General features: G+C 38.4%; 1 long non-coding RNA gene and 1 pseudogene across 1 annotated transcript in view; both read right to left on the bottom strand.

Annotated features, from left to right (window-relative positions):
• Positions 1-580: 580 nt before the first annotated feature.
• LOC140528070 (uncharacterized) overlaps positions 581-16,189 on the bottom strand; it is a 173,995-nt gene continuing 158,386 nt past the window's right edge. The window contains exon 4 of the long non-coding RNA XR_011975052.1: positions 581-1,304. This is a non-coding gene — a long non-coding RNA (uncharacterized lncRNA). The remainder of the gene's footprint in view (positions 1,305-16,189) is intronic.
• On the bottom strand, positions 6,312-7,111 carry LOC140523981 (GTP-binding nuclear protein Ran pseudogene; annotated as a pseudogene).

The following is a 16,189-nucleotide window of genomic DNA, read 5'->3' as shown; positions in this document are numbered from 1 at the left end:
ATTCAAACATAACAAAGAAATAAGGTCAAAATCCAAATTTGTCAAAAAAAGAAGTGTACAACAGTATTTCTATTTCAGAGACAGAGTGGTGTAGTAGATATAGCACTGATCTGGAGTCAGGGTGATCTGGATTTAAATTTTACCTTTGATGCTTCCAAATTGTATGACACTGGGCAAATCATTTAACATTTCTGAACCTCAGTTTCTTCAACTATAATATAGAGATGATTATAATTTCTACTTTATGGGATTCTTGTGAGTATCAAATGAGCTAATGCACATAAAGTTCATAGTAAATAGCAGAGAACATCAGCTATTATTATTTTGAAACTAACAAGATAATACCTAATTATTCAGATCTTATTATTAGCTTTTAATATCCATTTTGTTAGTAACACAATGATTATATTCCACATTGAAGAATTTTTAAATGGACCCTGCATGTTTCATATATGTAGCACCAATGCAATATTCACAGCACCCATGATTGCCATGAATATCCTGGTGCATTCTGAATCACAAAATATAACAGACTCTCCACATGGAAGACAGAACCAAACATTTATTCAGACACCAGAAAGTCAAATCCATCATAGTAACAAGAATCTATACATAATAACAATGCATAGAACAACAACATCCCCATGCAGTGAACAGCAACATCCCCAAGCCATCCCCTTGCTAGGCTTCCCACAAACCAGCTCCATTAAACAAATTAAAATCAATATCTCTTGAACAAAATCACAATTGAGCTCTTTCACTCAGGCTAGCCAGAAGCCTGCTTGTCTGTATCCTTCCCAGCTCTGACTAGATACTGACCAATTTCCTCTCAGCTCTGCTCCAGCTCCACCTCTTCCTGTACCACCCCTTCCTGTTCCACCCATTCAACAAACTCCTCCTACCACAGGCTCCATGTGACTCAGACCTCCATGTGACATAGGCAGGTCACATGGGCCCATTAATGAATGGGAAAGATCTCTACATTTAAATTACCATTACATGGGGCCCCAAGATCTTTCATATTCATCATATAGGTCAAGGAGGTGGGACAACTGGTATCAACAGAATTTTAACAGGGATAACAGAAAAATAAGCCTATGAAACAATATCTTAGACAATTGGTGTCAACAAACTGTCCCTGCCGAAGAGGTCCCATTTGAGAGATCAGTTCTTTAGCTGGCATCCAGAGCTTGGTTGAAGCCAGGTCTGGGGATGACACATCACAGTCATGGACAGGGGGTGACATCCAGCTTAATCAGTCAGGCATCTGCAGGTTGAGGGTAGTAAGCCTGAAGAAAATAAATCTGACAAACAAGGTGAACAGACAAAAAACCAAAAAGAAACAGAGACAATAAGCAAAAGCAGGATGGATATAGGGTCAGCCACACTTCTGGGGTCCATGAACCCACTGTCACAGCCTCATTCACTGTTGTTTACTGTTTTCTAACTTGCAATTTTGGGGGTCATCATTAGGGCTAGAGGTATACTTTCTTTAATCTGAGCTGGAGCCTGGCCAACCTCCCATTCTCCTTGCAGGTATGATGCACTTGGATACAATGTTTCAGGAGGTTTAGTAGGGGCAGTTGTCATTTCTCTGTTCAGTCTAAAATCAAGCTTTTTTCCTTGATTCATTTTATATCGTTCATTAGTTTGGATGCCATCTATTCTTCCAAAATCTACCCTTGCTCTCAGTAGAGAGGTAAACAATTCTTTTCTTGTCAATCTATTCTAACTTTGAATCTGCTGGCTGTTTATTCTTCTCTCTCAAGGAAATTTATTTTTTCACTAGTTCTCACCATCCAAGGTTCCGACGATTTTCCCATCCTTTAGGTGAACCAACTCAAAATATCTATGACCTCCTGCTGAGTAAAATCGTCTATTACCTCCCCCAAAACTGTGAGGGCCCCCTTATTCTCCTCCTTCCTGGCCGGACCTCAGCCTCTTCATTTGTTTCACTCTCCTCCCACACATCCTCCTGACCTCTGTTTAGACCGAAATCAAGCCCAGCTATTGCAAGGTCTGCATTCACTTTCTTATTATTAACTTTTTCCTCCTTCTGTGAGCCAAACCAACAACAGCTTTTTTTTCTATGTGAGATCCTCTGGCTTGCTCTTCTAAAGAGAATTTGAAAGCTTCATCATAAAAAGCCTCTCATGCAAACCAACCAGCTCCCTTCTATCTGAGCCTTCTCCTCAAGCTACTTGGCTGCTTTTACATATAATTAGATAGCTTGTTAGCAAGGCCCATCTTCTCCTACACACCCTTGCCTTTCTTTCCCTGGTTCTACTGGTATTACTTGCAAATATTTTTCTAAGTCTCTAGGTTCTCCCTTCTGTAGCCTAGGTTCTCAGTTTTCCCAGAGCCTGTTGCCTTTAATCCATTCTCTTGCTATAAAGGAATAAGGCAAATCCTCCCACCCTGGGACATCCATTTCTTCCTCTGTCTCCTCTGCCTTTCTGTCTTCAAACAGATGTCAGATATTTTGCGATTCTCTCCCCATCACCATTTCTGGTGCCAGTGTGTTATTCACAGCACATATGGTGGCCATGAGTATCCCAGCACAATTTTGAATTGTGAAATACAACAGACTGTCCACATGAAAGACAGAACCAAAACATTTATTCAGACACTAGAAAGCCAAATCCATCATAGCAACAAAAATCTATACACAATAACAATGCATAGAAAAACACCGTCCCCAAGTCTTCCCTTTCTAGGATTCCCACAAATCAACTCCATTAAACAAATGACAAGCAGGCTGTCTTAAACAAAATCACAAACAAGCTCTTTCACTCATGCTAGCCAGCTGCCTGCTTGCTTGCTTCCTACCTAGCTCTGACTAGACTCTGACCAACATCCTTTCATCTCTACTCTACCTCCACCTCTTCCTGTTCCCATTCAGGAAATTCCTCCCACCACAGGCTCCAGGTGACTCAGACTTCCATGTGACTCAGGCAGGTCACATGGGCCTATTAATGCATGGGAAAGATCCCCTCATTTAAATTACTATTACAATATAACATGCTGTCTTCTAAATACTACTACTCAGGAGTGATGGAGTCAGATGTACTATCAAATGAAATCCAATTGTTAAATTTTTAGTGTGAGTATTTATAGCTTTTTGTTGTTACTGTAAAGTCATTTCATTTGTGTCCAACTCTTTGAGACCCCATTTGGTTTTTCTTGGCAAAGATACTGGAGTGGTTTGCCATTTCTTTCAACAGCTCATTTTATAGATGGGAAACTGAGGCAAACAGTGTTAAGTGACTTGCCCAGGATCACACAGCTAATAAGTGTTTAGGCCAGATTTTAAGTCAGGAAGATGAGTCATCTTGACTCTAGGCTCAGAGCTCTATCCACTACACCATTGACAAATGCTATAAAACAGGGATTGGTTTAGTATTTGTTGGTTGTCGTTCTTAAGAAATGAATGGCTAAATTGTTAATAATGAATTTTGACCTTCAACATATGTTGCTAATATTTTTTTTCAGAAAGCCAGTTGTTAAACATTTACCAGAACAACCTTGCCTAGAGAGGGGAACTATTGATTTTTGAAAATCAGAGAGAGGGTAATAGAAGTGTCTTGGGAGAACAATAGCTAGAAATATGTGTGTGTTCATCCTTCATTGCCGAAGAAGACCATGACATCAGAGAAATAATGACATGACTTGCACTTGACTTTGTTTTAAGTGAGGGAAGGCTGTGCAGATCACCAGCCTCACTTCTCCTCCAGAGTCATCTGAATCCAGTGACCAGATATTCATCAGGATGACTGGAGATGACCCAGGATGAGGCACTTGCTAGTGAGTGTCAAGTGTCTAATGTGAGATTTGAACTCAGGTCCTCCTGACTCCTAGAACACCTACTGGTGTTCTACCCACTGTACCACCTAGCTGCTCCAGCTAATATACCTTTTTCTTAGTATACCTTCAGTTAGCCTATAGAAGCCAAACTAGTTCATTCTGTTGATCAGTTGATTGTGGTCCTCCTTGTATTACAAAACTGACAATGACACAAGGAAGAAGATCAAGGAAGTTAGGTGAGATATCTGAGTGGCAGAAGAGCAAAACTTCAAGGAGTCTGCTTACCTCAATAGCTTTCTTTCTAGGTTTTCATAATATGATTCTCTCTCTGTCTCTCTCTCTCTCTATATATATATAATGCTCTCTCTCTCCCCCTCCCTTTCTCTCTCTGTCTCTGTCTGTCTGTCTGTCTGTCTCTCTCTCTCTCTGTCTCTCTGTCTCTGTCTCTCTCTGTCTCTCTCTGTCTCTCTTCCTTTTTGTCAGTATCTTTTGATGAGTCATCCTCTATAAAACTAGCCCAAACAGTGGGTATTACGTAAGTTTCAGCCCAGGATCTGCTTTGTTCTCTCTTTACCCTCTCTTGATGAGTTCATGAGCAATCATGCAGATGATTCCCAGGTCTGCTTATCTAAACCCATTCTTTTAGCTTTAGTCCCACATCATCAACTACATATTGGACATTTTAAACTGAATATCCCATTAATACCTCAAATTCACTATGTCCAAAACAGAATTTATTTTATCTTTGCCCATTTCAAACCATCTCTTTTCCAAACTTCCCTATTTCTGTTGAAAATAATACCAGTCTTCCAGTTTCACCAGTTTGTAATGCTGTTATCTTTAACTCCTCTTCCCATTTAATTTAACTCTTCACAAATGTCACCATTTCCATCTCCACAATATCTTTCAGATTCATCCCCTTTTCACTCCTCAAATAATCTCTACATTAGTTTAGGGCCTCAGAATTTCTTACCTACACTATTTTAATGGCCTTCTAATTAACTTCTCTACCTTAAGTCTCTCCAAATTTCAAATACCTCCAAAGAGCTTCAATTTGAATTTCCTCCAAAGAGCTTCCAAAGCAATTTTCTTTAAGCACAGATATGATCATTCTATTCTTCTATTTAATAAACTCCAGTGACTTTTTGTTGCCTTGGATAAAATAAAAGTTCCTCCAGAGTTTAAAGTTCTTCACAGCCTGGTCTTTACCTATATTTTGAGACACATTATATATTATTCCCATGCCATTATGGGTAGAGTGGGTAGAGTGATGGGCTCAGAGTCAGAAAAATTCCCTCTTAGATACTTACTAGCTACGTAAGGCTGGTCAAGACATTTAACTGTTTGCCTGTGTTTCCTCAGCTGCAAAATAGTAGTAATAATAGCACCTACCTCACAGAGTTGTTGTAAGAATCAACAAAGATAATATTTGTAAAGTCCTTGGTGCCTGATGCATAGTAGGTGATTAACAAATGTTTGTTTCTTTCCCTATCCTTTCTCCATACCCATAATCCAAACATCCCAAACTAATTCCAAACTCCAAAAGTACAACCAAAGTAGGCTTCCTTCTGTTCATTAAAAATGGCGCTTGATGTCTTTGCACTAGCTATCCTCCTTGCCTGGAATATAGTTCATCAGTTCAGAACTTCATCAGTTCTTCTTCGAGATGCAACAGAAGCATGGCATTCAACATGAAACATCTTTTGATCCCTTGATTATAGTATTATTGTTATCTCTTCCTAGATATCTTGTATTAATCTTGTGTTTATTTAAATATATTATTTACATGCATATACATATGTCATACATATATATATTTACACATATATACATATGTCTGCAAATCACATGTATATAAGTGGGTGTGTATATTTGCATATACCTCTATACTATATGTAATATATATATAATTGAAATATATGTAAAGTTCATACATGTCTGCTGAATAAAAAGTAAGCTCTTAAATAGTAAAGATTTTTTTATGTTTTGTTTTTGCATTCCCAGAACCTAGTATGATGCCCAGAAAATAATTAATGCTTAATTAATGCTTGCTGATTGGTTGATTTGTGTTGTTTCTGTTGCTCTATGTTGGGTGTGTATATCTGGAGACAGTCTTATCAAGAAAGCTCTGTGGCTAAATGATATTTTGAAGAACAGCAGACATCAAAAGGGATAGGCAATGCTGATGCTGTGGCACAAAATTAATTATTTCTACATCTCTGACATAACCTTCTGAAATCTCTTCTTTTGTCTCTTGTGTGCCTATGCCAGAAGTCATGGATAATTGTTAGCCAGAGGTCAAAGGATTCTGATAGGATGGTAAGGTTTTGTTTTTTTCATATATATTTGAAATACAACTTTATTATGATCTAAATGAAAAAAGAATGGGAATGACAGTAAAAAAAAAAATTCACCACTGAATATTGTGATGGGACTGCTACAGTCATATTTAAAACTCAAGGGGACGTAATTGTGGTCCAAAACAGCTAAATACACAAGCCCAAAATATGAATTATATTTTTAAACTGCCACATTCACTCCGAAGCCCATTCATTTCCTTCAACATCCCAAAGATCAAGCACATGTTCTGCTCACTGACACCACAAGACAGTTGCCTATAAAACTAGATCTCTGATGCAGGGCTCTAGCTTCATTCCCTTACAGGCCATCATCTTCATCAGGGAGTACAGTTGTCTGAGCAATCTATGTAAATCCTGCTCATACTGTGTGACCAGTGCTGGATCCATGACAGCCTCTGGAGGTGTAAGAACAGGCATGGCAACAAACTCCAAATTAGGGTCTCCAATAAGTTTCCTAGCAAGCCAAAGGGAGGGCTTCTCAAAGTTCTAGTTACTTTTGGCTGAGATGTCATAGTAGTGGAGATTCTTCTTCCTATGGAAGACAATTGATTTTGCCTTGACTTTTCTGTCCTTAACATCCACTTTGTTGCCACACAACACTATAGGGATATTTTCACATACTTGTACCAGATCTCTGTGACAGTTAAGTACATTCTTGTAAGTAACTCTTGATGTTACATGAAACATTATAATGGCACACTGAACTTGGATATAATAACCATCTCTCAGACCACCATATTTTTCTTGGACAGCTATCTCCCATATGTTGAATTTAATAGGACCTCTGTTAGTGTGAACATGAGAGGATGGACCTCAACACCTAGGGTGGCTACATACTTCTCAAATTCACCAGTCAAGTGACATTTTACAAATGTAATTTTCCCTGTACCTCCATCTCCAACTAATGCAAGTTTGAATTGCACTTGGTGTTCTCCTTGGGTGGGCATCATGATAGTTCTTCCAGAAGCGTCTCTGTCTCTGCCTGACTAAACAATGGAAAGATGGCAGAGGCACAATTCAAATACCTGGAGATGCAACTGACGTTGCCACACACTGGGATGGTTACTTTCATATATATCACAATATTTTGTGGCCAAATAAAGTATGGCCACTAACTCAAGCAGCTAGATGCCTCAATGGATAGAGTGCTGAACCTGAAGATTGGGAGACATGAGTTCAAATGCAGCCTCAGATACTTAGTATCTAAGTGACCGTAGGCAAGTCACTTAACCCTTTTTGCTTAAGTTTCCTTTTCTTTAAAATTCTGTGGAAAAGGAAATAGCAAACCACTTCATTATCTTTGCCAGAACAATAACAATTACAAAAATGGTGTCACAAAGAATCTGACAGGATTGAAAATGGACTAAAGAATAGCAATTAAAAAAATGGATTTAGGGAGAGGAGACTGCAAAATTCCAAACATTTGCCTTCCTTGTGAGAAATGCAACGATTTTTCTTTGACATGGCAATTTTTGCTTACATCATTTCTAAATTCCCCTGAATATCTTAAAAACCTTATTTAAAAAAAGTTATAATATTGGTGTTACTGAGAACTCTACTCTCCTTATTTCCTTCCTCTTCAACTAGAAAAGGGCAGATCTCAGAACTCTCTGCCTGTTGGGGCTCATACAGAGGCAAGACTTGCCCACTCCCTTCTGTCCTACTTAACCCCTCTCCTCAAATAAAAGGGAAGAAGATTAGCCATTGGTAACAGCCCTTCTACTTCAGGGACACATGGGTCCAATCAGTTCATTAGTCTCAGGAAAATTCAAGTCAACACTGAATTCAAATTTTATTTTAAAAAATCATAAATCTAGAGTTAGAAGAAATAATAAAATTACATTTTAAGGTGGTAGTCCTCTGGGAGGACTCTCAACTTCCCAAGCCAGAACTTTAGGACCCTAGAGTAGACAGCCTGTGAAATAGAAAACTCCTTCACAGATCTCCCTACCATGTCCACTCTGATAGCATTAAAATCATACTCATCAAAATAATAAAGAATGACTTTAGTCTAATTTAAAAAAAAATCCATGGTAATACTAAAAGTTCAGTATAAATTAATCTCAATCATAAAGAATGAGTGGAAGAAACAGAGAAACAAGAAGGTCCCTTGAGCATTTTGCTTTGGAGCAATTAAGGGGAGAAAGTTCAGTATTACTCAGGCTTTTCTTAGTCAATATATACTTATTAAATGTCTCCTGTGTGCTAGGGACTGTGCTGGGAATACAAAAAGAGGAAAAAGATAATCTTCACATTCAAAGAACTTAACAGTCGAATGGGAAAGACAATAAGCAAAAAAATATGTACAAATATGCTATATACAGGATAAATAGGAAGGAAATAAGAAAGGGAAGGCACTAGAATTAAGAGGGTTTGGGAAATATTTCCTTTAGAAAAAGAGATTTTAGTAGGGCCTTACAGAAAAGTAAGAGGTCAGTAGGTAGAAATGGGGAGGGAGAGTAGGATAGTGAGTTGATAAGGGCTTTGGGGACAGCCTAAGAAAGTGTCCAGAGCCAAGAGAGGCTGTGTCTCATTCATAGGACTGCAAGGTGAATAGTGTCACTGAATCAAAGAGCGCATGGCAAGGAGTAAGGTGTGAAAAGACTGAAAAGGGAGAGGAAGGATGGTTATGAAAAAATTTGAATGTTTCAATGAGGTCAACAATAGATCTACTTAGGTTTCATTCATATGAATTTGGAAAACATGCAATTGTTGCTGAGTCTTGTCTAACTCTTTGTGATCCCATTTGGGATTTCTTGGCAAGGATGTTGGAACGGTTTGGCATTTACCTACAGTTAGAATGTAGATATTTGGAGGAGGATCTAGCAAAGGAGACAGAGGAGTGGCCAGTTAAGTAGGAGAAAAACCAGGAGAGATGGTATCCTGAAAAGTTGGAGAGAAAAGAGTATCAAGAAGGTGAGAATCATCAACTGTGTCAAAGGTTGCAGAGAGGTCAAGCATGATGAGGACAGAGAAAAGGTCATTGGATTTGGTAACTAGATTATTAGTAACTAGGAAGAGAGTAGTTTGGGTGGAGATAAGGTAGGAATCCAGATTATAAGGGGTTAAGAGGACAATGAGAGGAGAAAAAGTGAGGGGAGGAAGGGAAGGGGGACCTATTTTAGACTCTTTTCAAGGAGTTTAGCTAAAAGGGTAGAAGAAAAATAGAGCACATTTGTGAGTGATGGTATGGTAAGACTGACACTATGACCATCTTTGTGTATGGATAGTGAGAGGTAGAGGAATAGCTCATGGGAGGAGAGGTGATTGGGGAACAGAGTAGTTATGAATTTGAGGTAAATTCAATATGTACATTGAAGTCCCTTATTATGAGGGCAGGGATTGGGGAGGAGAGAAAAATTGTAAGGCAGATATGAAATTCATTGAGGAAGGGAAGAGAGAATCCTGGTGGTCTCTAGACAATAGCCATCAAGATTTTGATTGGGTGATTGATATGAATAGCATGAACTCAAAGGAAGAGAGGTTACTTTGTGAAGGAGAAAGGGGGAGAACCTAGAAGTGGCAGTGGGAAGCAAGAAGTATTCCAACTCATTTGCCTTAACCAGGCAGCTGAAGAAAATGACCCAAAGTATGGTGAGTCCTTGTGTGGTTTCTGCTTTGTCCTTTGTTTTCAAAGAGGACCATGACATCAGGAAGATGATTCCATGACTTGCAAGTGAATTGGCTTTGAGTGAGGGAGGGCTATCCAAAGCCACCAGCATCATTTTCTCCTCCAGAGCCATCTGGGTCCAGTGGCCAGATGTGGATCAGTACAACTAGAGATGGCCCAGGATTCAGTGGGAGACCTTGGCCTTTTTAAGCTAGGTTCTTTTCCAGTTCTCACTTTGAGTGAAGCAAGGCCCACTCAGTGATTAGACTTGTTTAATAAGTGAGTCAAGGGATGGCCCCTTTAACAAAAAAAAAAAAAAAAAAAAAAAACTGGGATGGGAAGATTCTCAGGTTTGCTGACCAAAAGAAAAACAATTAGTATTTGCATCTGCTATCAGCCATCAGGGCTCAAAAAAAACCCCATTAAGTGGCAGTTGGCCAGAGACCTATTGTTGGCCAATCAGTGAGCCTCAGAGTGAACTGAGTTTAAGGCAAGGTCTTTAAGAAGAAATCTAGCCAGTAAACCCCAAGATAGCTAGGTAGGTTTCAGCCATCAAAATTTACCATCCTTTGGACAGAACACCCTCAGGTAAGGGCAAGATGCCCCATGTGAGGAGAGGAGAGGAGAGGAGAGGAGAGGAGAGGAGAGGAGATGTTGGGTCCCCACTGGGCCAGCTCTGACTACTCACAAGTTTTGGTTTATCCTTCATTCTTGAAGGGGACCATGACATCATGGCATTTGATTAAAGGGACCTTCCCTTTGATGAGGTATGGGATCTGAACCTCCCCCTCCCTTTGAACTTTCCCACGGATTTCAGGAACTCAGTTTCAAATGAGGCATCTGGTCCATCTCAGTCAATAATCCTTTCAACTATCCTTTCATTGTGGACCAATCCAACCCAGACCTTCTTTCTCTATTACCTCCAAACCAGTCCCTGAACTTTCCCTTACATTCCAGTAGCCCAGATCATGATGCCTCTGTTACATGCATCTGGCCCACCACAGCCAATCCTTGATTACTTAATTAGCTTACTTGACACTCCTTATTCCCATCCTGACCCCAATTCACTGTTACTTCTGGACTACCCCAGGCTACTTGCCACTCCTAGGTTCCATCTAGATCTTTCCACACTCTTTCTGTATAAAATATCAATCTTACTCCCATCAAATGTGCAGATTCAGTAGGAGTCTGGCCCACTTGTATTGGCATCACAAATAAACTTGCTACTTTGACTGGAAGGCTCGCATGTTGAGGCACACCTGTGTCCTCTACCCTTGCATTTTGGGGTTTCCAGTACCCCTATACCACAATATCTTGACTCACTTCTTAAACAGGCCTAGTGACTAAATGGGTGCTGCCTCACTCAAAGTGAAAACTTGAAAAGACCTTACTTAAAAAGGTCAAGGTCTTCCACTGAATCCTGGGTCATATCCAATTGTCCTGATCTACATCTGGCCACTTGAACCCAGATGATTCTTGAGGAAAAATTCAGACACAGACTTCTCTCACTCAAATCCAATTTAATTGCAAGTCATGGCATCATTTCCCTGATGTCATGATGCTCTTGGAGAATAAGGATAAACCACACAACCCCAAGTGAGTCCTAGAAAGAGTAACCAAGAAGGCTATGTCATCAGGGGAGAGTCAGGTTTCAGTAATGGGAGGAGTGGGTGGGGAATAGATTTAAGATGAAGGGAAGTTTATTTATTGCCTATGGATCAGGCATTCCTGAGGGCACAGGGTTGGGTGAAATTAGGATGAAACTTTTTGGTAGGAGTGTTGAGGAGGATAGGAATGTGGAATCAGGTGGTAGGGGGTATGTAGTAGAGCTTGGAAGATGATCCATAGGAATTCAGAATCCCTGGGATGTGAAGAGTATGACCAGGCATAATAATGTTCATCACTGAGTGCAGGACACCACTGTTCAACCCTTAAAGGACAGGCATAGGAATAGCAGGGATATCTGAAGTGAAAGGGAATATTCTTCTTTATACTAGAAGTTCTCCACATACTTGCTGGGAGATTGGGCTGGTAACATTAATATTTTCCTTTGCAGAAAAGAAGAGAATATAGGACTGAATATGAAACCATGAATCTCTAATATGTAAGCTTTTATTTAGACATATTTCAAATTACTGTATTAGTTTTAATATTTCATTTTTCATCTCGATGCCTTCATGACTTTCACTCTGTTCTCTTTCATTTATTTTACAGTGATTCATTGGTATACAATTTTTCATTTTCTTTCTTCACTTTTGTATCATTACCACCCCACTCCTCCCTTTAAGTCACACTCTCACTAAAAGAAAAACCTACCTCATAAGTAATAGGTATAATTGGACAAAACAGATCCACACATTGGCTGTGTCTCAAAATGTATGTCTCATTTTGCACCTCTAATCCATCAGTACTCTGCCAGGAGGTAGAAAGGCTGCTTCAAGATTACGTTTCTGAAGTCATGATTAGTCATTTTATTGATTGAAATGCTCAAGTCATTCACAGTTGTTTTCCATTAAAATATTAGTCATCGTAGAAATTGTACTTATTTTCGTTACTGCACTCTGTATCAGTTTATAGAGGTCCTTCCAATTTTCTCTGACTCTATCCTTTGTGTGATTTCTTATTATTCAATATTATTCCATTACATTCATATATAATAATTATTCAGTAATCACACAAGTGATATGCAACCATTTTAATTCCATTTCTTTCCTGCAAGAAAAGAGTGCTCATTTAAATATTTTGCTTCACGTGGTCCTTTTTGTGTACTTAAGAGGAATATGCCTAGCAGTGGCATCACTAGGTAAAAAGATAAACGTAGACTTTGGGGTTTGAAATCCATATTGCTTTCCAGAATGTTGGGTCAATTCTGATCTCCACCAATAGCATGCTTTTGTAACTTTGTTTCACAATTGTTCAGTAATTATCATTTTGGAATTCTGTCATCTTTGCCAAGCTTATAGGTGTGAGGTAGCACTTCAAAGTTGTTTTAATTTTCATTTCTCTACATCTTCATCACAACTAACCATGTATTGGGGTATAAAAACTTCCCAACCAAATGTAGAAATATTAAATGCATCCTTTTCAGATTATGATATGATAAAAATAAATTCAATAAAGGGCTATGGGAATATAGATTAAAATTTATTAAAACCTAAATAATCTTTTAATCTTTTTGTTAAAGAACAAATCATAGAAACACTCCATAATTTCATCAAAGAGAATGACAACAATCAGGCCACATGCCAAAATTTATGGGATGCACCCAAAACCGTACTTAGGGGAAATTTTCAATAAAATAGAGAAAGAGCAGATCAATAAATTGGGCATGAAACTAATAGAATAGAAAAAGAAGAAATTAAAATTTTCCAATTAAATACTAAATTGGAAATCCTTGAAATCAAAGGAGAGAATCAGGAAGACCAAGTTTAAATTTGGTCTCAGACATTTTCTAGCTCTGTGATATTGAGTAAGTCACTTAAGCTCTATCTGCCACAGTTTTCTTAACTGTGAAATGGGAATAATGACAGCACCTACCTGGTAGGATTGTTGTAATCAAGGACTGAATGTGATTTCCATAAAGCTTTTAGCACAACTCCTGGCACAGAATAGGTGCTATATAAATTCTTATTCCCTGATTCCCCTTCCTATTAGTTAGAGGCAACATTTATGTTGAATAGAGTGCTGAAGCTGAAATTAGGAAGTTCTGAGTTCAAATCCCACCCCTAACCTTTTCTAGTCACGTAACCTTGGCTATGTTATTTAATCTCTCTCAAAGAAAAAAAAAGAACCTAGAGAATAGTTATAACTTCTCCCTTACTCTAAATATCTTCTTTACCAAATTAGGAAGGAAAAGTGTTAAGAATGACACCTCCAAAATGATGTATGATATAAAAAAATCTAGTCATATGACAAGATAAAGAAATAGTTGTTTTGCCTATATATATCATTAGCATCTTTGTGATATAAAAAGAATGCAGAGAAATCACTTCACATGTTGAGTGAACACCTTGTGGAACAATAATGGGAGAACTGTGTAAGAGTTACACAGGATGAACCATACTCACAGGATGTGTATGGGTTGAGATCTGTATCATTGGAGGGAATAATCTCAACAGTGACAAGTATTGGAATGCTCTAGTGAAAGCACTTTTTTTCTCACTGCTTATCCCTTAGTTTATTTTCAAATTTTACATTAAACGTTAAAAAAGCAAACAATAACTTTAAAAATAAGGGTTTGCGTTAAACAGAACTCCTTGTTAAGATTCCTAGATTACCATCTCCATCATGTCTGTTTTATACCAAGAAGCCATTTCCATAAGAGTGTATATTTTCTCTTTCAGAGATAATGGAATGAGAGTTTGAGGACGTATGAGTCATGGTTTATGTGTTGTGATGAATTGTCAAAATGCAACGTGCTAAAGGCAACCATCTCTGAAAGAAAAATAGACCATAATTTAACAAAGTGGGCCATCTTTGTCTTGGTCTATCAAGAGTGAGAACAGACCTGTTACTGGGAGTTTTTCCATCTGAGCAAAAAAAAATTACATAGCTGGAAAGGAAGGGAAAGAGTCAGCTCCTTCAACAGGGAGAAAGAGCAAAGGACAATATGACTACTTGTTGAAATGCCCTAGGCCAGAGGGTGACCTTTACCCCTGAGAGTTCTGTCCTTCACCATGTGAGCTGGGGACAGGAGAGAGAGGCTTGTCCTAGGAGACACCTTATGGTGTCAGGACCCTAGGGTGGCAGCCACATCATAGAGGGGGTGTTGTTTCTCTGAGCAATAGTATGGCAAGGGAGAATAATGAGATGAAAGATAAAGATAGTGGCAATTGTTTTAGGGAGGAAGCATCCCCTCCCTGAAGGAAAGGATACTTCTTCTAGATGTTGGAACCCTGGATCAAAGGCCTATTCACCCTCAAGTTCATTACAGCCCTATCTGAGATATGCTATCTGACAAGACAGGGTCAGATCTATTTACAGACACTTTCATAGTATAATAACATTTTGATCAAGTGAAAATAAATGTTTACTCTGACTGAGTCAAGGTACAAATGAGGATCTTGCATTTAAGTATTATTCTTGAATAATTAAATGTATGTTTATTGCTTTGTTTTCTTAGGGACAGATGGGAGAACACGTATGAGTAATTTTGTGACTACGACTTCTAATCATTAACTCCTCACTTTGATTTTGCAAGGTAAGGGAAGGCCCTTTTTATGATAAATTCTTAGGTCATTGAATCTAAGCTTCTTCCTTTATGGTTTTTGCCTCAGCAAATGCCCGCAGCATTTTTTTTTCCAGACAATGTTCATTTTATCCACACTCCTTGCAGTCTCTTGGCTCTTCTTCCTCCCCCTGATTACTCCTATTCCTTTCGATTCTTTAGATTCTTCAGGTTTTTTATTCCCCTACCCCACTCCAAAAATGAATCTGATCCTGTTTGAATAGAATGATATTCTATCCAAAGAGTGCAGCCTTGAAAATACAATCAACCTTCTCCTTGCTGACTTTGGCATGTGACTAGAACCCATGGCGGTTGTTAAGGAGATCTGAATATACAAACTCATCAAGTACACCTTACTTTTAGCACATTTTAACCAGACCAGAAAAATTCTTTGTTAGAATTTTGATGGATCCCTAATGTCATGGATGTAGATAGATACCACTATCACAGGGAATTGAGTATAGATTGCAACCTCTCTATATCATCTCTCCTATTTTATTCTGTCCTTTATTATGTCATTCTTTAAATCCTGGATATCATATCTATTCAATGTACTGGAATACTTTCTTTGGTTCTTTCAGTATCTCAAGGGTACGAATGTAGTTCTCAAATTGTTCGTAGCACTGCTGCTTCTGCTTTTAGCTAGCTAGCTAACATTTAAATAGAGCTTTAAAGAGTTTTACAAATATTATCTCACTTTGTCCTCACAACAATCCTGAGAAGTAGCTGCTATTAGTATCCCCATTTTACAGATGAGGAAACTGAGGTGGATACAGTTAAATGACTTGTCTGGGTCATAATACTAGTTAAGTGTCTAAGGCCAGATTTGAACTTTGGGCCTTTCTGACCCCAAGTGTATTACCCAATCTATTGAGTATTGTGTGTTTTTCTTGCTGCAAAGTCAGCCCACCTTCATTTCAAATCAACTACCTTTGATAATGCGTTTTATGCAATTTCTCATGAACAAGTCATTGTGTGTTACTATGTTGTAGGATGTTTATACTCAAAATGCATCTTTTCATCACTCTTGGGAAGTCTGGCATTCTGATTCTTTTGAGATTCTAGAGTTCAATTTGTGCCATATAGCATCACCAGAAAAATAACTATATCTCTGAGAAATGAAAATAAAGGTTGTATTTAACTTTAGAGCTTGTTCTCCACATTCCATTTAGGATTATTGAACATACT

Source organism: Notamacropus eugenii, chromosome 2 (assembly GCF_028372415.1).
Source record: "Notamacropus eugenii isolate mMacEug1 chromosome 2, mMacEug1.pri_v2, whole genome shotgun sequence".
Taxonomy (NCBI): domain Eukaryota; kingdom Metazoa; phylum Chordata; class Mammalia; order Diprotodontia; family Macropodidae; genus Notamacropus; species Notamacropus eugenii.
Note: the sequence above shows the minus strand (reverse complement) of the source record. Positions and strands in the feature narration are given on the sequence as shown.